Raw genomic sequence first — 27,329 nt, 5'->3', positions numbered from 1 at the left:
ATAAGAACATGGACTTTGAAGTAGGTTTTGATGGATTTATATCCTGATTTTTTATTTATTTTTATTTATTTATTTTTTTTGGTGGTACTGGGGTTCCTGGAAGCCCTTCTACCTCTGGGCTACACTCCCGGACCTATTTTATATCTTTTATTTGGAAACAGGATCTCCTAAGCCAGCGCAGCTGACTTTGAAAATTCTCCTGTCTCCGCCTCCCAAGTGCGGGGATTACAAGTGTGTGCCACCATGCCCGGCTATATCCTGATTTTTTTAATTTGATAGTTATATGACTTTAGACAACTTATTTCTCTTTGAGTCTTAATTGTCTCATCTGAAAATATGCTTTATTAAATCTTCCTTTCATTATTTTAAGACTTAAAATAGAATATTAAGTGTTATAACTAGAAGCTATTTAAAACTGAAATGTGACAATAATTATGTTAATTCTGGTTTTAGTACAGCATGATTTGTTTATTGGTTTACTAAAAAGAAAAATTCATGAATAAAAGTTTTCTTTGCACAAAGTTCTTGAACTTATTTAAGGTTTTGTAGCAGAGAAGAAATACCGAGATATGCTCCTATTGAAGCAAGGCAAATATAGGACAAAAAACAACTTTTTAAGACCTTTTTTGCCACTTAAAATATATGAAAAAAATTTATATGTTGTAAAAAAGAAAGTACTTGCATTTACAGAAACTGGTGCCAAAATAATAAATAGTGTTGAAAAGACAGTGTAAAATACTGTGAAGAACTAGAGAAATGCATAAAGATATTAAAACCACCCACAAAAGAATCAGAAAAAAAGCTGCAGTGTAAAGTTGACTAGAAATATATTCATGGCTGTGTTGGGAACAGTTTTCAACATGGCCAATTTCTAAGCATTCTGTCTTTTCTGCATTAATATGTTCAGTAAGGGCCAATAATTAAAGAAAATGTTCAAGTCCTGAGCTAAGCATTCATAGACACCTGAAAACCAAGCTCCTCAGAAAACATCAGTTAAAATTTGTGAATCTGTAGTTATTTTCCCATTATGAGCAGTGTTTTTCCCAAAAGGATCCTGCCTGATGAGTAGGAGTACATTGTTTGAAAGAAGCATGAAGTACTTCTTAGGTGTTTTTTTCCCCTTCAGCAAACTGTGGGGAAGATGGAGGAGTATTCAGCATGAGGTATGCTGTCATTATATTTATTCTGGGCCTTTCAGCACTGTAATTTATTTCTATGCCAAAACAATATGAATTGTTAAAAAATGTACTTCTCTACAAAATGAAACAATTGGACTGGATCTCTTTTGAATTATGCACATACCATAACTAAAGCAATGGTGTTTTCTGAATAATAAAAATCACACCCTTTCGCAAAAGCAAAATACATAGTTGCAATCTTTATCAGTACGTTTTTAAGGGCTATTCTCCCACTTGTACAAAAAATTAACTTTTTAAAAATTTCAACAGTCCTCTGAAAACTCATTACAGTTATATATAATAGACTGTTTTCACCATGTCTTATCCTTTTACTAAGATGGTTCTTTCTGGAAATGTTCACCTAAATGGAATTGGTGTCTAATTTTTAGTAGTACAGTCACATTATTGTGTATAAAGTCTTTTCTAGAACAAAGATAGCCAGTTCATCTTTTTTCTGACTATGAAATGGGCAACTTGGGAGAGGGAGCAATTAAAAGTGTTAAAAAATGCACACTAGACAGCATGAATGACTTCATCTGCTGAGAAGCTAAGGCAAAGAGAAGGTAAGTTTCCATTCACTGAGTAGCCACTTTGGGTAAAGGACTCTTGTGATGCCTGCATGTTCTTCATGGAATCCTCAAAGCCACCAGGCAGGATGAGAGTAATGAGTTACCTGATGAGATCTATAGATGAGGATGCTGAGCCACAGGGAAGTTAAGCTCATTCAAATAGCAGGTAGAAGGTCTGAGTTCAAATCCAGATATGCAGATTTTCAAAGTTTAATAATTTTATAAATCATACTGCTTCCGTCATTCATTGTTAATTTTTATTTATTTATTTATTTTTGTGGTACTGGGGTTCCTGGAAACCCTTCTCTGGGCTACACTACCAGACCTATTTTATATTTTTATTTGGAAACAGGGTCTCTTAAACCAGCAAGGCTGGCTCCAAACCTGTGCAATCCTTCTGTCTCTGCCTCCCAAGTGCGGGCATTACAAGCGTGCACCACCATGCCTGGCCATTGTTATTTTCTGTTTGCAGTTATTTTTATTATAACTTTTTGAATACTTTTGTTTTTACTTTGCAATTATACATCATAGTGAGGTATAGAATGATAGGAATATGCATGCTGATATATCTGTACTTAGCATTATTTAAGCTGTTGCCTTTATTATACATCTATGCCCCTCCTTTCCCTAAACCCCCCTCCATGGCTCCACTGGAATCTCTACTCCTTTATCTGAGATCTATTTTGTTTACCTTTTCCTCTCTAGCTTCTATATATTAGAAAAAAAATACAATCTTTCTGGGACTGGCTAACTTCACTTAGAAGAATATTCTCAAGTTTTATTAATTTTCTGTGAAAGACAATTTTGTTCTTCATAGCTAAGTAAAATTTCACTGTGTATATATACCACATTTTTGTAGATTAATTTATCAGTGATGGACATCTAGGTTGGTTCCATAATTTGGCTATTGTGAATTGTGTTGCTATAAAAATGGCTACACATGTATCTCTATCTTATTCTGACATAAGTTTCTTTAAAAAGAAACTCAGGAGTGGCATAGCTGAGTCATATGGTGGCTTCATTCCCAGTCTGCTAAGAAACCTCAACATTGACCTTCATGAAAGCAGTACTAGTTTCTTTCCTACCAACAATGTATAAGAGCTATTATTTCCCCACATCTTTGCCAGTATTTATTATTGTTTGTATTCTTGATGATTGCCATTCTAACTGGAGTTGGACCAAATCTCAGTGGAGTATTAATTTGCATTTCTCTTATTGCTAATGATGTTGAACACTTTTTCATGTGTTTATTGTCCATTGGTACTTATTTTTAGAAATGTGTCCATTTTTTATTAGGTTATTTGTTTTCTTAGCATTATGTTTTTGAAGCTCCTTGCATATTCTAAATACTATCCCTCTATTAGGGGAATACCTGGAAAAGATCTCCCATTCTGTAGGTTCTTTTTTTAGACTCTTGATACTTCCCTTTGCTGCACAGAAGCTTTTTACTTTAATGCCATCCCATTTATTAATTCTCAATTTTATTTTCTGAGCTTTCAGGGTCTTATTGAGGAAGTTTCAACAACAACCTGTAATTGGGATGTTGGTCCTATGCCGCCTTCTAGCATTTTCAAAGATGCTAGTCCTATTTTTAGGTTTTTGATCTATCTAGAGTTGACTCTTGTGCAGGGTAAAAAGTTTGGGTTTAATTCTTCTATAAATAGATACTCAGTTTTTAACATCATTTGATGAAAGTCTGTCTTTTCTCCAGCATATGCTTTTGCATCTTTATCAAAAATCAACTAGCTGCAATTCTGAAGATTTGTTTCTGAACGTTCTATTCTGTTCCATTGGTCTCCATGTTTGTTTTTGGGCCAATACCATGCTGTTTTTATTACCAGAGCTCTGTAATATAATTTGAAATCAGATATTATGATGCCTTCAGCATGGTTCTTATTACAGAGAATTGCTTTAGCTATTCTGGGTCTATTTATTTTCTGTATATATTTTAGCACTGATTTCTCTAGCTTTGTGAAGAATGACATTAATATTTTAATAAGGATTGTATTGAATCTATAGACCACTTTTGGTAGAATGGCCATTTTTATTTTACTTATTCTGCCTATCCAAAAACATGTATTTCTATTTAAACACTCCCCTTTGTAGATACATTTTGAATCTCCACTGCTAGATGAGTTCTTCAATATAATGTGTAATTATTTGCATTTTCTATGCTAACTAGATATTTCAAACTTATGACTAGCATATGGTTGGTGCTTATTTGAAATATTTATTAAATAGTTGCCTATATTGAAAACATACAACAAATATTTCTTCCTCTCTTTGTCAAGCAAAGGTTGTAGATTGGCATACCTGTCAAAGCATTAAGATATTTTGAAAACTGGAATTTAAAATGCATAATTGCATAATTGATAGACTCCAGCATGTGTAGACAGTGTCTAACTTCTGTCTACATGAATGAAAGAATAAAAATAATCTTTTTGCTGTGTTTTCAGAAATAGTTGTCTATGACAACATAAGAAAATTTAAAAAATATATGTTTGCATTTTACCTTTGTGTACGTATGCATTTTTAATGCACAAAGGGGATAAAAACTGTTATTAAAAGATAATAGTTTTTTAACTGTCATTAAAGATAACAGTTTAATAACTGTTATCAAAAGATAACAGCAGCAACCAAATCCATTTGATAAATTGTCCTTGTATGAGAATTTTTATAATTCATGCTCATTGAATTCATAATTGTTATTAGTTTCTCAGTTTTGTTGGTATTATAATGAAGTATTGCCCCATGTATGCTGTTTATATGACTGATCTCATTTCCAGAACACCTGATGTGCAGAAACCAATTATTTAACATTGTATCCCTGCAGATGGCTAATGGGTAAATTCATTCTTTACTGTATTATAGCATGCAGTTGAGGGTGTAAATTATGATATAATCAGAAAAAGGACCATGCCTTGAATGCATGCTCTAGTTTTGGATCACCTCGTAATGTCTCTTGACTTTGAGTTCCTGATAAGTAATATTATAGCTACATGATATTTATGTTAATATCATAGTTATATAAACATATATATTCATATAACTTTGAGATTCTAATGAGTAATATCATACTGTTGTAATATGTAGGTACATATACATATATAGCTATTGAATTTAACTTTGAGATTCTGTTGAGTAATATCACAAAGTGGTAATAATACTACAATGTCATGTGCCATTTCTTTTTTTTTTTTTTTGGTGGTACTGGGGTTCCTGGAAGCCCTTCTACCTCCGGGCTACACTCCCAGACCTCTTTTTACATTTTATATTTGGAAACAGGGTCTCCTAAGCCAGCGCGCGCGGCTGGCTTCGAACCTGCGCGATCCTCCTGTCTCTGCCTCCCAAGCGCGGGGATTACAAGCGTGCACCACCACGCCCGGCAATTTCTTTTTTTTTTAATATGTGACTTATACTTCCTGCAATGACAAATAAGAGATTCAGTATTAGCCATGATATGATGCTCCAACTGTACTGCAAGTACAGAAAAGATTGTTGTGAGTAAGGACATAAGATGCTTCTTAGGAATCTTTAAAAAATAGAAAAAATATTCACATTGATCTCTTTATGTGTTTAGAAACAAGCAAATTAGTCTACCTTTATAGTTCATAAACATGGATGTTGAAATATTACTAAGTATTCTGGAGTTGTGTGTACTCTTAAAATTAACTAGGGAAGACTGCTTAGAAGAGATGAAGCTTGAATATAGAGACTGCGGACATCTTCAGAGACTGCTGCATGAGTTTGGGGATGGTGATCTCACTGATTCTTAACAGCACCTTTGTCAATGTTCAAGCTAGGTGGATTAACAGTACTGTGTTTATTTGTATCCTCCCTGATTTTTTTTTGTTTTTTTTTCTTTTAACAATTTTTTTATTGAACATAAATAGTATACATTTAAACTATATTTGGTGCCCTCTCCCCCTGCCCCCGTTTTCCCTTCCCCCCTCCCACCAATGGTTGTCCAGGTTAACCATGTCATATTCAGAAAAACAGGACAGAGAATGTCATGTGCCATTTCTAACTCTGACAGTGATATTCTATTGATATCAGTAAACACAAGCCTAAAGATCTTTTTTAAAAATCATCTCTAATTAATAAATGAACTCAATATAATTCTTGACCAAATCAAAAGCTCAAACACATCTTTCCACAAATGTGTGTCACTTTAAATGTATTTTATTTGGGAAGAGGTAAAAAACTATACTGCAAAGGAAGTCAGAAACAGAAAGTCTCCTTTTTGGTGTTAAAACCATTTATTGTTTTTGAAAAAACCTGATTTTTTGGGAAAATACAATACTCTTTTAATTGGGGGATTTCAGAGTTTAAGGATCTTTCTCTTTTTTTAACAGATAAATCATTTTCTAATAGGGACTCCCTTGATAATATTGTTCTTTAAAAGTAAACCCAGTTCCTTTTGGATGTGTCATATATTCATTGCTATCGTGAGGGGAAACTCTTTGCTATTGTGACACATTAAAAAAATTGAATTAATACTAATTTAAATGGCAATGAAATCAAGAAGCTTTGTTTATAATGGTTTGTTTTTATGGTACCCAATACCAAGACAACTTAAATTCTAAAAACAATATCATTTGTAATTATTCTATTAGAAATACTGAAATACAGATTAACAAACAGAATACCCATTATCCTAATTTACAAAAAAATAAAATACTAACATTTAATTTTATACTTTTAAGGGCCATTCTTTTGCAGATATTCAGAAATAACATTTGGACTTAAAATACAAAAAAGTAAAAAATAAATGCATGTAAAATAATAGCTGTTTTACATATTTTTATTCTGCTTTTTAACATAATAAATAAATCTAAAAATATATGATAATTCGTGTGACAGGATGTGTGGCTTTGTGCAGGTATACCATTATTTATTTGTTAGTTATTTCCATTTCTAATTTTAAACTTTGCCATAATGAATGTGTACATATACATACATATATACACAAAAGTATGGCTTTATGAGCTTATTTTATTATTTCTTCTAATTATTTCCATTTTTACAGACACATTTGTGGGGTCAATATATATATACTCTTCTTTTTTTAACATTTAAAACTGGTTTTTTACTTATAGAAATTTAACAGAAGTAATACAGATTACTCCAACATTATACACCCAGCTTCTCCTAATATCAGTGTCTAGTATAACTACAGTCCAGTTACCAGTACCAGGAAATTACATTGGTAAGTTACTGTTATATAAAATACAAATCTTAATCAAATCTCACCAGCTTTCCTACTTTCAGGATTCTATATTGTTTCCCATGTTGCATTTGATTGGTATTTTACCTGCCTCTTCTAATATGCAACAATTCCTTAGTCTCTTCTTGTGTATTGTGGCTTTAATTTTTTTTTTTTTTTTTTTTTTTTTTTTGCGGGTCTAGGTATGGAACCCAGGGGCATTTGACCTCTGAGCCACATCCTCTCCCCTATTTTTTTTATTCTTTATTTTGAAACAGGGTCTCACTAAGTTGCGGAGGGCCTCACTAAGTAGCTGAGGCTGTCCGCGAACCTCGATCATCCAGTTTCAGCCTCCTGAATGCTGGGATTACAAGCGTGCGCCACCACGCCTGGCTTGGCTTTAATATTTTGAATAATATTAGTCAGTTGTTTGGTAGAAAGCCTCTAACTTGGGTTTGTCTCATGGCTTCTTATTATTTGAATGTGGTTATGGATTTTTTAGCAAGAATGTGAGAAAAAAACCCACCTCATATCCTCATGGTATATAATATCTATTGTTTGGTAATGTCCATGATAAGAAGCAGGCCTATCACTGGTGATGTTAACCTTGACTACAAGGTGAAAGAGGCGATTGCTGAACTTCCCTAAAATTGCTGTATCTTCCTATGTAGTTAAATTTCATCTTAGAGGAGATACTTTGAATTCATGCAAATATCCTGTTTCTCCCTCATTTTATTTCTGCCCATTCATTTAGCATCTTTGATCAAATCCTTTGTGCAAGTCATTACTGTGATTTTTAATGGGAATCTATTTCACTCTTCCATTTGCATTAATTATATACTTTTAAATTATTTTTAAAATTTTTAATTGTAGAATATTTCTAAAATGCCTGATAATACAAAGCCAGATATCTACACACTTCCCACCCTGGTAAAATAAATAGTAACATTTGATATGTTAACTTTGGATCTTTTATTTTGCATCTGATTTTGAATTTTGTTATTTCTTCAGAAAAAGAATGGAACAAATACAGACAGATCTGCCTTTTCACTCTTCTCCTCAGTAGAAAATGATGTTTATCATTCTCATATTTTTTTTCAGTACTGGGGATTGAACCCAGAGGGATTCTTTCTCTGAGGTCTACCCCCAGCCCTTTTATTCATTATTTTGAAACAGAGTCTCAAATAAGTCGTGGAGGGTCTCACTAAGTCGCTAAGGCTCACCCAAACCCGATCCTCCTGTCTCAGCCTCCAAAGTACTGGGATTACAAGCATTTGCTGCCATTCCTGGCTTATTTCATTCATTTATAATTCCATATATACATATGTATGCAATTATAAATAATATGAAATATGAATTTTAAATTTTAAACCATATTATACTGTAGAAATACTTGTTCTACTTGCTTATCTGTCCAGATTAACATGTTTTTTAGAATTACCAATATTGTTTATTCATTTTATCTGCAGAATAATATTCAATAAATTCAAGGGAATATGCTTAAAATTCAAGTCTCCAACATTTACTGACTGAGCAACTATTATAGGATTATTAAATGCTTTATTCTTTGGAGTTAGAGAGTATTCATTAAAATGAAGATTTAAAATTTTATAAAAATATTGTAGTATGGTTTTATTTATTTAATTTTTTTGTGGTACTTGAGGTTGAACCCAGGGGCATTCTATATCCAAAATACACCGCCAGCCCTATTTTTCATTCTTTATTTTGAAGCAAGGTCTCACTAAGTTGAGGAGGCCTCACCAAGTAACTGAGGCTGGCTACAAACCTGTGATCCTCCTGTCTCAGCTGCCTAAGTATTAGGATTACAAGCATGAGCCATTATGCCTGGTTAGTATGGTTTAAATACAGAAACTTGGAAACACATAAAACTTCTTAACTTTATAATGTGTTATATCTCATTAATTCATGTAACCCACAAATGTTTACATACACTGAGGGCATAAGGAGTACACTGTGATTTTCTTCAGAAGCTTATTTTCTAGTAAGGAGAGGTGGACTTGTGAATAATATGACTGTAGATGCTCTCTTTCCATATCATAAATTCAGAGACAAGGCAGTAGTTACATTTCTCTTAGGAAAAATGTAACCAGACTTCATGGAAGGACAGTTGTCAAGTCTTAAGTATTAAAAGTTAGTTATCAGTTTGGCTGGGCTTTCTAAAGCAGGGGGAAAAAAGTGCCAGCAGAAGTAATAAGCAGAAAAGTGCCAGCATGTGAAGAAGTGACATAGAAATACAACATAAACAGAAGTCATGTCTAACAGAGACTTAGAGTTGCTGTATTTTTACTATAGTAATTAAGATTGTCCATAATGAAGACTGTCCTGAAATCATGGCTTGGCCATGGATACTTTGCTTCCTCATTAAATTTTATTAGTCCATTTTTATGGAATATTAATACATAGCTCAGAGGGGTTCTAAGAAGATATAATGGTTATGGCAAGCCCTCTTACATAGTCCACAGTAGATTATCATAAATTTTAAAGCTATCATTATTACGTTTACATATACTTTTTCTATAAACCTGTGCATATAGTGTTTTTCCTGTAGACATTTGGTAGGCATTGAAGGGTGATAAAGAGAAATGTCATAAATATTATTATAGTCTTTTATATTTTTTAGTTGTGTATTGGTGCTTTGTAGTCATACATCTTAAAGGGGTACAAGATGGTAGAGGCATACATGCACACATCACCCAATTAGCCCTTACCCAATTTCTGCTCCATTCCCTCCCCATCCTCCTTTCCATGCTTGGCTTAGTGATTGACTTGGTATGTTTGTTAAAGTACATCATGTGCTTTAGGGGATTTTCCTCTACCCACTCCCATTCCCTCAGTTAGGTCACCTTATTTGCTTATCTATAGTATCGCCTTCTTTGTCTAGAGTTCCTCCTATGACCCATTTTTTCCCTAGTTTCCTCATATTAGGGAGAGTATCCAATTTCTTATTTTTTGTGATTGACTAATCTCACTTAGCATAATGCTCTCCAGTTTCATCCATTTCCCTATAAATGATGTAACTGTGTTTTTCTTTATGGCTGAGTAAAATTCTATTGTGTACACATCCTATAGTTTTGTAATACACTCATCTGTTAATGGATATCTTAGCTGGTTCCATAGTTTGGCAATGGTCAATTGTGCAGCTATGAATATAGATACACATGCATTAATTTGGTAGTTTGGTTTCTTTTCTTTTGGGTAGAAACCCAGAAGTGGTATTGCTAGATCATATGGTAAGTTTATTCCCATTCCTCTGAGGATCCTCTATACTATTTTCCAAAGTGGTTGCACTAATTTGCAATCCCACCTACAATTTATTAGAGTTTCCACTTCTCTACATCCTTGTCAGACTTTTTTGTTTGTATTGTGAATGATTGCCATTCTAATTAGAGTTAGGTAAAATCTCAGGGTTGTTTTGATTTGTATCTCTTTGATTGCTAATGATGTTGAACATTTTTTCATGCATTTATTGTCCATTTGAATTTCTTCTTTCTTGAAATTTGATTCACTTGCCCATTTTTTTATTTGGTTATTTGTTTTCTTTTTGCTGAGCTTCTGTATATTCTAGATATTAGTCCTCTATCTGAGGAGAAGGTGTCAAAAATTTCCCATTCTGTTGGTTCTTGGTTGAGGTTTGTGATAGTTTCCTTTGCTATACAGAATTCTTTGTTTGGTGCAATCCCACATATTGATCCTTCTTTTAGTTTCTTGTGCTTTTGGGTTCTTGTTGAGAAGTTTTTTTTAATGTTTTATTGGCGCACTATAATTCATACATCTTAATGTGATGCAAGACGGTGGACACATACATGTACACATCATCCAATTAGCTCTTACCTAGTTCCCACCCCAGTCCCATCCCCTCCCTCCTTCTCATGTTTGGCTTAGTGCCCTAAAGAAAATCACAGTTACATCATTTACAAGGAAATGGATGGAACTTGAGGACATTATGCTAAGTTGAGAAAGTTTTTACCTGTGCCTGTGTGTTGCAGTGTTGGACTTATACCCTCTTCAACGACCCTCAAGCTCTCTGATATGATTTCCAAGTCTTTGATCCATCTTGAATTGACTCTTGTGCAGGGTGAGAAAGTGAGTTTTTTTTCTATTTTTCTGTATATGTTTAATCAGTTTTACCAACACCATTTGTTTAACAGGCTATCTTTTTTCCAGTGTATGTTCATAGCCCCTTAAAAAATCAGTTGGCTGTAAGTGTGCGGATTTATTTCTGAGTCTTCTATTCTGCTCCATTGGTCTATGAATCTGTTTTTGTGCCAGTGCCATGATATTTTTATTACTATGGCTTTGTACTATCCTTTAAAGTGAGGTATTGTGATTCCTCCTGCATGGTTTTTGTTGCTTTGTTGCTGAGAACTATTTTCACTATTCTGTTTTTTTCTTTCAAAAAAATTTAAGGACTGATTTTTCTATGTCTGTGAGGAATGACCTTGGTAATTTATAGTCTTAATTTAAGAAACAACACTGTGGTGGCAATCTGAAGAATTACCCGAAGGGAGTGAGACTTCTTAGGTAGCTGTTCCATTTGTTTGGTGTGTATAGAGTAATGTGGTACAATTTTATTAATCCCTATTGTTAATATTTGATTCCTAAAGCTGCTGAAGTCAAGTACCACAAACTAGGTGACTTAGAACAATGGGCATCTTTTGCCTCAGAGTTCAGGAGGATAGAAGTCTGGCTTAAAGGTGTGGCGGGGCCATGCCACCAGTGAAGGCACTAGGAAAGGGTCTTTCCCAAATCTCTCTCCTAGCTTCTAGTAGATCCTCACCTGTGGCAGCATAAATCCAACCTCCACGTTGTGCTATCCCTTCATTTATGGCTGTCCCTTCACATGGCTTTGTTTTAATTAGGATTTTAGTCATAATGAATGAGTTACCACCCTAATTCAATATGACCACCACTTAGCTAAATAACTAATTACTTTTTTTTTCAGTCATACTGGGAATGGAACCCAGGGACATTCTACCTCTGAGCTCACTCCAAGCTCCATTTTAAAATTATTATTTATTTTGAAACAGGGTGTCACTGAGTTTCAAAAGGCCTCACTAAGTAACTGAGGCTGTTCATGAACTGCAATTCTAATGTCTCAGCCTTCCAAATGCTGGTATTACAAGCATGCGCCACCACACCTGGCTTACTAACTACTTTTGCAAAACTGTATGTACAATCAAAATCACATCCCAAAGTACTTGAAATTAGAATTTCAATATACACACTTTGGCGGACACAATTCAACCCATAACATTGTACTTTCTGTTCTTTAGCTCTCTCCCAGCACTGTAGTGATTTACAATTACAGATGAGATTATTAACTACTTTTACTTTTAAGTTCTATAATAGAACTAGCTAACTCTGCCCACTGATGCCAATTAAAAATAGGCCCACTCTGCAAATACTAAGTGTGAGATGATGTATGTAACTTCGATTTACTGAGGTGTTCTTTTTCGGAAAAGGCAGTTTAAAACTGTTAAGTAGTAAAAAAAAAAAGTTTTTACAAAGCAAAAAATGCTATTTATAGGATAAATAAAAGTGCATAAGGAATATATATGCATGTTTGAAGTTAAATACATTGCAATATCAGTTTTATTATGGTGGTATACATTTATTCCAAAGTTGTCTTTAAGTTGATTTTTCCTATAAAAAAGGAGATAGCAGATAAATGCAAAACATCAGCTGACATATTAATGGTGAAAGCTTGGAATCTTTGATCTTGGTTTCTATGCAGTTGAAAGTATTATACTTTTGCACATGCAGAAGAAGGTTAAAAAGTATGTGGAGCTTTGATAAAATTATTAATACCACATCTCCATTCTGACATGAGAAGTGGGCAGATCATGGAGTCATGTACCACCCTTCGATTTTACTTTAACCATTGGCCCATTGATGCTGAGAGAGTGAACTTTAACCTTCTCTAGTCACATTTTAACTTAAAGGATGAAAAAGTATTGTATGATTTATTCATTTATAGGAAAATTATTAAGCACTGTGGTCATATTTTTGGCTACAGAAAGTAATTTTGAACTCAAAAGTGTGGTGCTTTTAAATGTAATGAAATTAGAAATAGAAGGGATGCATTTGCTAATTGTGTATTATTAGTGGTTTTTCAAAACTCCTATAAGTAGCTCTATTTAAAAATAAAAAGCAGACAGTGTATGAAGTTACTCTGGAAAGAATGTCATCACTTAAGGTGTTCTTTTTCATATATCAAACTGATAAGTAGTTCAGAAAGTCTTTTGCAAATTTATTAAAATGTCATCTTCAGGTACTGGTTTGGAAAATTAGTAACTGCTGGAGTATGAGGCTATTGAGATTGTAGCATAAAATACATATTAATCATGAACATTGAGATTTATTTATTTATTGCTTGGATGTTTTTGTTTTTGTTTTGTAGTAATGGGAATGGAACCTAGGGGCATTCTACCTCTGAGCTACACTTCCACTCCTATGTTTTATTCTTTATTTTGAAACAAGGTATCACTGATTTGCAAAGAGCCTCACTAAGTAGCTGAGGCTGTCCACCTATGGCAATCTTCCTGTTTTAGCCTCCCTAATGCTGGGATTACAAGAGTGTGCCACCATGCCCAGTTTAACATTGAGATTTAAATATCAGGATCTCTTAGCGCAAAAAATAAAGTCTAAAATTTAAGTGTTTCTTAATGTGTAGATACAGATGTACAAAAAGAAAATACAGTATTTTTAAAGTATTCAAATACATTTTTATTTCTATAAAATTGTGTTGACATTTAATTACTATAGATTGAGGAGTGATATGTTGCTGTTATACTCTGCACACATAAGATATTCACTTTTCAATCTATATGTGGCCATTAGTAAGTTTGGACAAATATAGTTCTGGGCAAAATAGTTTTGATTCTATGACAAAATTTTTGGTAATTGAAAGAAGTAGCATGAAAAGTCTAGCGAAGTGTTACAGAAATGGAATCATTTTGCTTTAACATGGTTAACTACAATGGACGAGAGAGCTACACATGCAGTAACCCTGTCAACTAAGCCTGTTGACTTAAAACAACACTCCTACCACTTTACATTGGGCTCGTTGTCCCATTGCCCAATACTTTCATATATATTTTTCCCCTTTTCTCATCATGACACAGATGAGGTAGGAAGGAAATTTCACTGGGCAGGTAAGGAAACCGAGGCTGTGCTATACTTTACAGTACTGTACTTAAAGTAATATTTTAATGTAGAAAAGAACTTAGCACTTATAACAGTTCAAACAAGAAAAGAATCATTAATCTATAGTCATAAAGCTATACTGATCTTTAAGGTTTTAGCAGAGTAATACTTGAGCTTTCTTTCTATTCTACCTTCCTTTTAGATAATAAAGATTTTTTTTTCAAATGCTATCAAGGTACACCTATGAGATAGGAGATGGTGGCTCCCATGACAAATGAAGACTGGTCTTTATGTTTCAGAGATATGCATAAAGGTCAGCATTTATAACAGGATCTATTCTGACATCTAATTATGAAGAAATCCTTGAGTTGATGGAATTAAATATAATCCATGCTGCAGTCTTGGTGACTTTTGGACAAGTTATTAAAGCTCTGAGAGCATCACCTTTTGAATAGACTTGACAGAAGAATTGCTGTCAGCATGTATGTCCCTATCACTCTGAACTCATTAAGATGTGTAATTACAATGCACCAATAAAAGTATATTTAAAAAATAATTACATGGAAGAGACACATAAGTTGCCTAAGAGAACACTGATACATTAAAGAAGACATAGGCTTCCCCCCTCCTCTTTGGTTCATATGAGATAGTTCTTTATTATTTCAGCCCAAGTTGCCTCAATCAGCTTCCTTATTGTTTACCTCATTACCATATTTATAGCATTTTCTAGTTTCATCCTTGAGTTGAAGTGCCTATTACAATGTACCTCTTTTCAGCCATATTATTTTATTTCCCTTGATGAAAAAGAGGCCAATGTCAATAGTGATAATTTCATAATTTAGGGGACATTTTAGCAAGCTAAACATTAGGAATCCACTGAAGATTTTTGCTAGTTTTAGCCTTGTCAATAAACAATTGATCTCTGAGAGTAAAAGGATTTTGAATGACTGAGATATATTTTTAAAAACCATAATGGTATGATCAGAGAGCTACTTTGAGATAATGGTTGAGTTTTTTAAGTACTAAATGGAGAACTTTATGAAATCATATGGGTAATTCAAAAATTTATGTTATCATCATCAATTTTTCCTCCATGGGTAATCTGAGATAACTATACACTAGTAGGATGGCATTTTCTTGATGCTGTGAAATGTACTCTTGGGTAAAAAGTAAATACTAACATAGTTCAAGCACAATTCATGTTAAGTTATTACTTTAGCAATAACTAGGTACCAGTACTAGATAATCCCTGGTGCATCTTCTAATATATCATTATATGTTCATGTTACCGACACAGAGGAAGATGAGCTTTCTTACTTGCTATGGTAAAATGTCGCATGTTTATTTTGAAAGTAGTAGGAAAAGAGGAATTATATATAGCCTGGATTACTATTTTTAAAACTGCTGGTCTGGTCTGTCAAAATCTCTTCTGCTGATCATGATTTTTACAGTCATAATAAAATGCAAATTTTGCAGGCATGAATGAGAGTATGAAACATGATGCTAAGTATCTATCTTACCTATATTATTGCACTTAGTTCTTAAAATAACACTAGGATAACATTGTTATCCTATTTTGCACATAAGAAAGCTGGGGCACCAGGTATCTACAACTACTTTTACATTATTCTCCGTCTGCCTACTTTAAAAAGCCAGAGTTTTTGTTTTTAAAATTGCATGCAGTCATCTAATAATAATCATTAGTATCTTGCACTCTTTGTATTAGCATAAGAAACTACTACTGATAAGTAATTAGAAAAACATTATATGAAGGATTAAAATATATTAATCTTTACAGTTGCTTTTAAAATTTCTAGTGGAGAAACATTTCCTAAAGTTATTTTCTTTTCAATTTGAGATGAGAAAATTTAAAGTCTCAGTTAAGATTAGACATAGGTTCATAAACTTGAAGAAAATAATCCATATGAATCTAAGATATCTGGCCCCTAGGAATCTGCAACTACAGTAGTAATATGAATTTGAGATTTATTTTTATTGGGAATATATGAATACTTTCTATAGTGTGCATGATCATTCAGGCTAAATTACTTTTCTTTTCTTTAACTCAAATTTTATCAGCCAGGACAGAAGCATTGTAATTCCCATGCAGACCAAAAGTTTTATTAATAGCTATATGCTTTTAATTTATAAAAATATATTCATTATTAATAAATGATATTTTAACCTTTAAGGATATAAAGTAATATTTATTATAAAGCAGGAGAAGATCAATGATAGGAAAATCCTTATTTAATTGATTTGGTGCTTGGAAATGATTGCATTAATGTCTTTGTGGATTTTTTCCAATATTTTTTATCCTAACATGCATCATATCAATAAAACTTCTCCTCCTCCTCCTCCTCCTCCTCCTCCTCCTCCTCCTCCTCCTCCTCCTCCTCCTCCTCCTCCTCCTCTCCTTGTGCTGAGGATTAAATCTAGGAACATTCTACTTCTGCGTTACACCCCAGCCCTATTTTATTTTATGTATTTGGAATTTTGTTTTATGTATTTGGAACATATATATTAATTTTGAAAATGGGGCTATGCCAAGTTGTTAACAGCCTCACTGAGTTGTCAAGGCTGACCTTGAACCGGCAATCCTCTTGTCTTAGCCTCTCAAGTACTGGGATTGCAGATGTGTACCACTACGCCTGACTATTCTTTTTTAATCTTCAAAGCGCTTGATTTTCAAAAATCCAGAATTCCAGGCCCATCTAATTGCATTTGTATCTTTAAATTGACCACCAACTTGATCTCTAGGACTAATGTTTTTAAGAAATATAATCAAATTTTTTAAAATTTTTATTGGTACATTGTTGTCAAACATCATGATGAAATTCAGCATGATACACACAGCACTTGATGAGCTTTTCCATAAATCCCACACCACTCCGTCCTCTTCCACATACCTGATGTTGAGAAATAGGTCTGGGAGTGTAGCCCGGAGGTAGAAGCGTTTCCAGGAACCCCAGTACCAATAATAACAATAATAATAATAATAATTATTATTATTATTTTGTATATGTATATTGTATCAGTGAATTATTTTAATTCTTCTAGGAGCATTATGTAGCAGATGTAAACTAAGCCATTCATTAAAACAAACAAGCAAAAACCTGAAAAGTCCTTATAGAAGAATTCATCTGAATATTAAATCATAGGTACATAAGGAAAATGAAGCAAGTGAGGGGAATTTCACTCTCTCCAAAATTTTAATAAAATGTTTATTTTTGATGGCTGATGATAACATTTTAACTATTAGTTATGGCTAGGGTGCAGTGGCACATGCTTGTAATCCCAGTACTTGGGAGGATGAGACAGGAGGATTGCAGGTTCGAGGCCAGCCTCAGCAACTTATGAGGTTTTTTTTTTTATCAATATAGGAAACATGGTAAAACAATAAGTAATTTTATTTTGTACCTTTAATGTACTTTTCATATAAATTCTCAAATTGGGCTTATTTAAATCTTTAATTCAAATAAGATTTTAAAATTGTGAAATTGTAGTCACTATATGCTTGAAATATTAAGTAAATATCTATCTTTAGTCTTAACAAATGCCTGAACTCCCATCATATATCTCAAAATATCCCAAACAAAGTAATTGTTATATTTTTGTTAGTTATTTGTTTGATCATTTTTTTCATGAGCAGACATTAAATTCTATGACTGGAACAATTTTTTCTTTCTGCTTGTACCTCTCTTCTTTTTGTTTTAACAACCACTGTTTTACTTCAGTCATCTGTGTCTAGCATAATGAACATAATAGATGCTTACTTAATAGTTGTTAAATTACCTTTAAAGTGAATGGTGAGGACAAACCTAATAATATATCATGTATAAATTTTCAAAGCATATTGAATTTCTAGGGAAAGAGAACAAAGTAAAAAATGAGGAACTACTCTCCCCACTCCAAAATTTAAAAGAGGTTAACAACTCGAGTCTCACAGAAAGATTATTTATGTAGCTCTAAGTCTTTGTTGAGGAATAAAACAGGCTGTGGAGATGTCTCAGCAACTATCGAGTGAAAATTGGGCATCATCTGGCTAGAAAAGTGATCTGGAAACCAAGAGATATTCTTAGGAATGCAAATTGAAAGCTGATTACATGCATTGCCTACCTACCAGACCAAAAAGTAATGCCATCTTGCATCTAATTGAAGCTTGATAAGAGAATATCTTTTTGACTTCCAGGCTAGGTTAGAAGATGTACAGAATGTAAGATGTCCTTGTATGTAACCCCATGCACTTCATCTTTTGTCTGCTTTTATTGCTTAGTTTTCATTTGCCTTAATTTGCTGATGAACTTGGTATTTAAAACCTTCAGATCATCTATAAGTTACTGAAGAAAGAAATTGATTTCATATTTTAGCATTAAAGTATTTTCTATTATCTACAGTTTCTGGTGCAGTTCTCTTTCTGTCTGTCAAGGTCTGTGGGGATGGTGTATGTATAAGAGTGGTTACCACACAGAGAGCAAGTATATACAGGAGGAGAGGGAAAACAAAACAAAACAAAAAAAGCCCTTGGTTGTACAAAGAAGGGAGAACTAAACATTGGCTAGTTATTTTGAAGCTGGAGGAAAACTAGGGCAGGCTTCACAAAGGAGCTGATGATGCTTGACCTATATATGGAAAGAAGGAGGAGGACAGGGGCTATGGTTCATTCCTGACAGAAAGATCCATATCATGGAAGTTTCAAGAGTACCACAAATAGCTCATTATTGATATGGTACATATAATGAAATTGAGGATATTCCTGAAGAGGAGGCTTAGAAAGGAACAAGGAGTCAGATTTTTAAGACAATTTGTACCCTAGTCTAGGGATTAAACTTCATTCTCCTGTTAAAGAAAACCACTACAGACAGGCATGATGGCACAGGATTGTAATCCCAGTACTTGGGGAGGCTGAGAAAGGAGGATCACAGGTTCATAGCCAGCCTCAGATACTTAGTGAGGCCCTTCTCAACTTAGTGAGACCTTGTTTCAAATAATAGAATGTATCTTGGAGGTAGAATGCCATAGGTTTAACCCCCAGTACCTCAAAAATTATAAAAAGGAAAAGAAATGAAAGGAACAAAGAAAACTACTCATGGCTTTTTTCAATAAATAAATCATGCTGTACTAAAACCAGAATTAACATAATTATTGTCACATTTCAGTTTTAAATAGCTTCTAGTTATAACATGACTTTTTTCTTAAATTAAGAGAGTGATGTGGTGGTCAGATATAAATTTCAGAATGATCCCATTGACAACATGAAAAATAGACCTGATAAAAGCAGAATACTAGTCAGAGGGCCACCACAGACCTAAAAGAGTTGAGAAATATTAGAAACTTCAACTAAAGCAGTGACAATTGGAATTGGAAAAGGGGACACAATATAGAGATTCTTAGGGGAACTTGTCACTTCACAATGCACTGGAATTAAAGAGTATAATATCTGGATGGTTCTATCAACTGAGAGATAATGTAGTATAAAATAGTATTTAGTTAAAAATAGAATGACTGTTTTAGGCATGTTCTTGGTTAGTATTGAATCTGTCTGTCAATGTTAAGTTTTCTATTTCAGTATGTTATGCAGCCCAGATGCAAAATAATAATAATAATGTACAGGCAGATTTTATTTTATACTTTGTATGTTTTTATAGGTGTATTATGGTCTCACTCTACAGATAGATTTTAGAAATGATGTGACATTGATAAAAAAGACCAATAGGTCAATAGATATTTCTGATAAGATAAAAATGTGATTTACTACATCCAGTTATGAAAGAGGAAGTCATAGGTTGGGGATATAGCATAGCATGTATGTGGCCCAGGGTCCAATACCTGGCATTAAATTAAAATGAAATAATAAAACATAAATAAAATGATAAAAAATAAAGGAGAAATGAAGGGACTCAGATCTCTCGTCACAGGTCAGGCTTGGGATGGATCTTACTAAGGTAATTCTTCCAACATTTATTCTCAAAAGAAGATCTCTTTTAGAAACATATGCAGACTTCTTTGCACATCTGGTCCTGTTTGTGAGCATCAGTGACCAGAAAGATCCCAGGGATATAATGATCCGGGTTTGAAGTGATACCTCTCCATCTTCCATGTAGGAAGGAAAAGATCAGTCTCCACAAAGCTGCACAACCCCACCTTGGGCAAGATTTTCTAGTGTCACTGGACATTACCCAGTGACACTGAAGAGAACACAACTAGTTTCAGAAGTACCAGTCCCTTAGGTTTCCAAAAACAGTATGTTTGTGGCTTTCCCATCATCCACCCATCTCAGCCTTTAATGCTGGGTGTTTTAACAGAAGATACAATTTAATGCTCATATCTGGACTAAATCAAAATTTCTTGGGATGTCAATTGATGTGCACAACGTTGGGTAGGCTGGGTCTCCTGTCTTGACTATGATGAACATTACATTCTTATGTTCTCAAATGGTTATAGAAGATCTATCCTGACAATGGCCTGGGTAGAATTAGGAGGAGAATGCAATATCATTTGTTCCAGAACAGGCTATAGGGCAAATACCGTCTTCCACATCAAACCTTTCTTTGGGGGAAAGAAGTACAGAATCACTGCTGTGATATTTTCTCCAAATGACAAGAAGTATTTTTGCTCACTCGAAGGAGAATGGAATGGTGTAATATATGCAAAATATGCAACAGGGGAAAATACAGTCTTTGTAGATACCAAGAAGTTGCCTACAGTCAAGAAGAAAGTAAGGAAGCTGGAAAATCAGAATGAGTATGAATCCCGCTGCCTTTGGAAGGAAGTCACTTTCAATTTAAAAATCAGAGACATTGATGCAGCAACTGAAGCAAAGCACAGACTGAAGAATGAGAAAGAGCAGAAGCCGGAGAAAGGAAGGAGAAGGAAATTCAGTGGGAGACAAGGTTATTCCATGAAGATGGAGAATGCTGGGTTTATGATGAGCCATTACTGAAATATCTCAGTGCTGTGAAGCATTAGTTGGAAAACAAAGTTTACACCTGATGACCAGGGCAGGAGGCCTAACTAAGCAACAATCTTCCTTTGGGAGGACCTGACACTCCCTGTATTGTAGTGGTTCTTATCTCAGGGATACTGGACTCTGGCACAGATGAACAGTTAAAGTGGAAAAAGCATGCATTTTTTTCCTGTGTGGCAGTATGATTTTGACTTCATTTCTGAGAAAATTTCAGGTTCTGAAACAAGATTTTGCTTCCTTTCAAGCCCCCATACTTTGAAAAATAAACCCATCTCTCATTGCTCTCTAGTTCTGCTTTTAAGACTTGCAATATAACCTGTTTCTTAGTTACATATAATCTTGGGTTCTCTCTCTCTCTCTCTCTCTCTCTCTCTCTCTCTCTCTCTCTCTCTCTCTCTCTCCCTCCCTCCCTCCCTCCCTCCCTCCCTCTCTCTGGGAGAAGGATTTCCTGATGACAGTTTTGGGGGGTTTTTTGGTGGTACTGGAAGCCCTTCTACCTCCAGGCTACACTCCCAGACCTATTGTATATTTTATTTTTGGAAAGAGGGTCTCTTAAGCCAGTGTGGCTGGCTTCATTCGAACCTATGCAATCCTGTCTCCGCCTCCCAAGCGCGGGGATTACAAGCTTGTGCCACCACGCCCGGCTTGATGACAGTTTTTTCATAAATAATCCATCTACTGTAAATATTGGTTCCTCAGGGTTGTTCTAAGAAAATTAGTGGAATGTATTAAAATCAAGTGTTAGGAAATTTCATGGTTTTACCTACAATAACTTTTATTTTGGAATTGGATTATTAAATTATATTAAACCTGTATTACAGTTTAATTATACTCAGTTCTTCTCAAGGCCTCACAAAGTTATTTTTCAACCTTTAAAAAAGAAATTAAAGGCTCCAGGAAGAGAAGAGAGAGAGAGAGAGAGAGAGAGAGAGAGAGAGAGAAATAGAGACCTAGAGAAGAAGAAGGAGAATAGAGAAGAAGAAGAAGAATAGAGAAGAAGAAGAAGAAGAAGAAGAAGAAGAAATGAAATAACTTAAAAAGCATAAAAATATCATATTCCATATATCATATGTCTTAGTCATATCATATTCCTTAGATGGAGGTTAAATGACTATCTACAATGACTTGGGAATAAATGTTCTTATAGGAAAGACAATTAAAAAAAAAACCTGAGAAGCTAGGAAATTGAGTAGGCTTCTTCCATACATTACAACTTCTCAAAATTATTACAGTAGTTAGGTTGGAGAGGGAGACAATAAGCCAAGAGCTAGTTTTTCTCTATGAATGGAGAATGACCTGGAGTTCAGTAGAAGAAATGATTAAAGGGATGAATAAAGGAGTAGAGGGTAGTAGAGTAAATTATATTGGTCTCAAGGAGGAAATATTTTTCCAAGAATCAATCAGTTATGTAAGTCAGAAGCCAGGAAAATGCCTGGAGCAGTCTCTAGATTTAGTAGTTTTTATAACATGGAACCCAATTGTGCGTACCATGACTAGTCACAGATGAATGAGTCTAGTCACAGCCATAAATGAAGGAGACATAGAAACTTGTTCTACATCATAAACTATATGGCATGGTTTACAATAAAGGTTCTTTGCGAGGTACATTAAGAGGAAAAATATGATTGGTCAAAGAAATAGGTAAATATCCTATAAAAGGAAAAAATCTTTGAAAAATGTCTAAAAATTTGGCTGAAACAAATAAGAAATTTTAAGGTAAATATTCTAAAATAGTAAATATTTTGAGGCTACATTGAACAGAAGATGAAGATGGAAAGACTACCTTGTAGAATAAATGAGGCTAAGAAAGTATTTTTTCTTTTTTTCTGGTGCTAAAATTGAACCCAGGGTTTCGTTCATCCTAAGCACGTGGTCTACCACTGTGATACCTCCTCTGCCTGTTTTTGTTGTTTTGTTTTGTTTCCCTTAGCAGAGGCATTATGTAACAAGTAATAGACATCAGAGTAGGAGATGCTTTAGTTCAAATTTATGAAGAATTCAATAAAAGACAAGGAGTTTGTGCTAATATAGCACAAACTTTCTTAATATACTTAAACTTTCTTAGGTATTTTACTTATATATTGCATCTTGATAAAGTAATTGTTATACAGGTAATGGTATTAATTTTAAAAAAGATACCATTTTTAAAGATGGTAAGCAGTATATCTTTAGTATTAAATTACTAATTTTACAGTTCTAGAAATTTCAGTACACCCAAAGATTAAAAAGTAATAATGAGCTGGGCATAGTGGTGCATGCTTGTAATCTCAGAATTTGGGAGGCTGAGAAAGGAGGATCATGGTTCACAGACAGCCTCAGCTACTTAGTGAGGTCTTTTGCAACTCCATGAGACCCTGTTTCAAAATAAAGGATAAAGAGTAGAGCTGGGGGCGTATCTCAGAGGTAGAATGCCTCTGGGTTCCATTCCCAGTTCCACAAAAAAAGTAATAATGAAATCTTTGGATTACTTTAAATTTAGTCAGTCATCAAGTATTAGAACAATGTTCTTAATTTTGTGAAGGTGGTTATTTTTTAAAATTCTAAAAAATAATTTTTTGTAAATTAATTCCTTGAGCAGCACTATGGATCAAAGCAACGATTCTTTTTCTTTTTTTGTTGTTCTTTGTGGTACTGGAGGTTGCTTCCTGCTGTCATTCTAAATAATATATTTCTGCAGTTCAAGTTGTTATCAGTAATGATTAGTAGGTATTTTAAGACAGTTAGTTCCTGGGAGCCTGTGTTCTTATTCTCTTCATCCCTCTGTGGCTGATGTGCTGGAGGTTCACACCTGTGTACTCCCTGTTTCTCAGGGTAAAGCCTGTACCTTCTTTCTGACATTGTCTTTAAGGAGGGCTTTCTGAATTAGGAGTTTTTCTGATTAAGTGCTTGGGCTTTAGACTCAGACTGTTAGTAATTACTCACTAGATGCCTGACAGTACAAGTTATTTAAGCTCTCTACAGCAGGTTACTCCACTGAGAATGGGAATGTTAATGGAGAGTAACCTAACACACAGGGTCATTGCCAAATTGAATGTGTATGCATGTGATGCCTTCAGTATTGTGCTAATAAGTGCTCAATTAAAGCTTGTTATCGTACTTATTTTGACAGTTCGGAAATTTAAATAACTACCTTAATCCTTTATTTCTAAAAAAACTTGAACAAGGCTGTGCGTGGGGCACATGCTTGTAATCCCTGCGCTTGGGAGGCAGAGACAGGAGGATCGCGCAGGTTCGAAGCCAGCCGCAGGCGCTGGCGTAGGAGACCCTGTTTCCAAATAAAAATGTAAAAATAGGTCTGGGAGTGTAGCCTGGAGGTAGAAGGGCTTCCAGGAACCCCAGTACCACCAAAATAAATAAATAAATAAATAAATAAATAAATAAATAAAACACTTGAACAAAATATTCATAAGAGTTCCTGAGATTTGTAAAACCTCAGAATTGTGAATTACTAAGAATTGAGAAACAGTGTAAGCCCCATTTGGTAGGAATGTAGATCATGAGTCTGTTAGACCCTGTTTGATTCCTGTCATGTCATTTGCTAGTGTTTGCCTGTGGCAATTTATTTAAACTCTCTTTAGTATGTTTATTCATTTTCAAGATGGTAAAAATATTAGCATTATCTCATAGAGATTACAAAGAGTCAAATGGTACCATGTATGAGTGCAGAAATGTATATATGTAGAAACATACATATACATATATAAATATATTTATATATGTGTGTGTGTATATATATACTTTGAGGCACAGTGGCTGATACATTTAAATCAAGAAATGATCACTATTTCTATCAGTAATATTATTTTACATTTTTTTATTAAACTGTTCATGTATAAAATTATCTCTGCCCAATTGTAATAGCAATAGCTATTAGTACATAAACCATGATTCTCCATGTCTAATAACTTACATCTTTTGTTTCTGCTTAAGATATGAATAAATTATGTACTAGAAAGTCAAAGATGTTAAAACCTGAGGTTCATATCAAATTTAGTTATCACTATAGTTGAAGAAGTCTACCAAAGCTATTGCGACTTAATGAGTTTACCACAGCATGAGGTCTTTAGAGATTCTTTTATTAAATTGTTGTTCTATATAAGTTGCTGCTCTCACAGTTGTTGACAGTGAATAAAGCTGTGCTTTTTATTAAGGTACATTCTGTATCTAGCATGATGTTTTGTGGACAGTTTAACAAAAACAAATTCAAATGTTGCTCCCTCACATTTAGTATTAATATTCTGTGGGTACATATTTATAAATGAAGTATAAGTAGCTATTTTTGCTTATTTTAAAATATAAAAGCCGGGTGTGGTGGCACACACTTGTAATCCCAGCATTCGAGAGGAAGAGACTGGAGGATCGTGGTTCACCTACAGTCTCAGCTACTTAGTGAGGCCCTTCACAATTCAGTGAGTTTAAAAAAATAAATAAATAAATAAAAAGACTAAAGAGTAGGGCCAGGGGTGTGGCTTGGAAGTACAATGCCCTTGGGTTCCATCCCCAGTACTGTAAAAATAAATAAATAAATAAATAAATATTTGATTTTTATTCCTTTTTAACCCTTGTGTTCTCAGTGAAAGAAAGTAAAACCATTATTCCTACACATCACAGTTTCTCCTTTCCCTATCGCTCCCTGGTCCCCAATGACTCGAATACTGTTTCACATGCAGTGTGTTGAAAACATCACATTTAGTGAGTACTGGTTTTATCTTTCTGGGAAATAAAATTGAAACTTCCTCAGATAACCACTAAGCTCTCCACAGCCTGTCACTACTGAGGATGTGAAACTGACTCCAAATTGGGGGATCTCCAAGTAACAAAACAATAATCATTGCTGAGAAAATGATAGAAAAATTATAGAAAAGACTGGATTTGATTTCCTGTAGGGAATGACTCAAAATATGACCTCCATATTTCTATATCAATTAAAAACCTTTATTTAATTTCAAGTTAATCAGTGTGTGAAAATCATTTATTGTTACTTAACCTCAGATCCCATCAACACAATTAAAATGCAAGTAATTCCGCTCATTTTATTGATCCAGTGAAATATGATATAATCCAATAAAGGTATATGATAAACTTTAAAATTGTGAATGGTGTGTCAAGTGTTATATTTTGTGCTTTGCATTTGTTTTCAAATGCAATCATCATTTCAGTTCTAAGAAATGCATATTATTACCATTTGCAGATAGTAAGGTAAGAAAGAGGGTAAGGATACCTCCTAGACTGTGGTTATTGAACTAAACTTTATTATAGAGTCAGCTAATTCCAAAGCTAATGTATTAATCACAACATGCAAATATAAGATACTACTATTAATTATATTTATAACAAATATATCTTACTTTTTCAGTATATTTAAATTCAAACTTGCTAAAACAAAAAGTAATTTGAACTGATTATTAACTTTTCGAAAAAATTTTGTTTCTGCAGCAATAATTAATCATGTCTTTTTATATAGAATATTTTGTTTCCTAGTGCATTAGGATACAATTTTATTTTTAAAGACTTCATTTGTGTACACTTTTCCAGGAATTTGTGTTACACAGTGTGTTCTTTCACTTAGAGCTCAGGAAGGAAAAGAAGCTCATTTGACAAGATTGAACATGAAGTTTACAAGTCAGAATTTATGTAATATGTTTTCATGTGTTCATAACTATGGAATTCTGATATGTACATTGGTATTGGATACAAACGATGTTTATTACTCTAGTTTACTTACAGACCATTAGCGAGCCACCAATTTAACCTTGGAAGAACTAGACCAAGCAATGATATTCTTGTGATGTCCAAGAATTTAATTTTTGAAATGTCCTGTAGTGCTCCCACTAGATTTTTCAGTTCAGGTTAGGCCCAATTTAGAGGATACCAGTAGTGTCAGTGTTTGAATAAGCTTAATGTTTATTTTGTTTGCTTTAAAATTACATATTGAAAATTTACATTCAATGTGTCATGTTAAACATATTTTAAATTTAAAATTGTGCATTAGCCAGGCATAGTGGTACATACTTGTGATCCCAGTACTTCGGAGACTGAGACAGGAGGATTATAGGTTTGTGGTCACGATCAGCTAGTGAGGCTTACCCTGGGATCAATCTCCAGTACTGCAATAAATGCATACATACATACATACATACACAAAATTGTGCATTATTTTCATTAATTGTATACATTCATCTCAATTTAGTATTTTCCTGGCCACAGCAGTTAAAATCATAACTAAAACAATAAATGAATAA

General features: G+C 33.9%; 1 protein-coding gene and 1 pseudogene across 5 annotated transcripts in view; both read left to right on the top strand.

Annotated features, from left to right (window-relative positions):
* Window positions 1–21,089, top strand: part of LOC308263128 (oxysterol-binding protein-related protein 9-like) — an 81,933-nt pseudogene extending 60,844 nt beyond the window's left edge. The window contains exon 4 of the transcript in view: window positions 20,039–21,089. The product of the transcript in view is annotated as an oxysterol-binding protein-related protein 9-like (transcript). The remainder of the gene's footprint in view (window positions 1–20,038) is intronic.
* The window catches only part of NLGN1 (neuroligin 1), a gene marked incomplete at both ends in the record, with an annotated part of 775,643 nt that overhangs the window by 72,266 nt on the left and 676,048 nt on the right, over window positions 1–27,329 (top strand). The gene's annotated exons all lie outside the window — the stretch shown is intronic.

The sequence above is a fragment of the Muscardinus avellanarius genome (assembly GCF_963383645.1).
Source record: "Muscardinus avellanarius genome assembly, chromosome: 5".
NCBI classification, from domain to species: Eukaryota; Metazoa; Chordata; class Mammalia; order Rodentia; family Gliridae; genus Muscardinus; species Muscardinus avellanarius.
The sequence above is the reverse complement of the archived record's forward strand: the minus strand, read 5'-3'. Positions and strand labels throughout refer to the sequence as shown.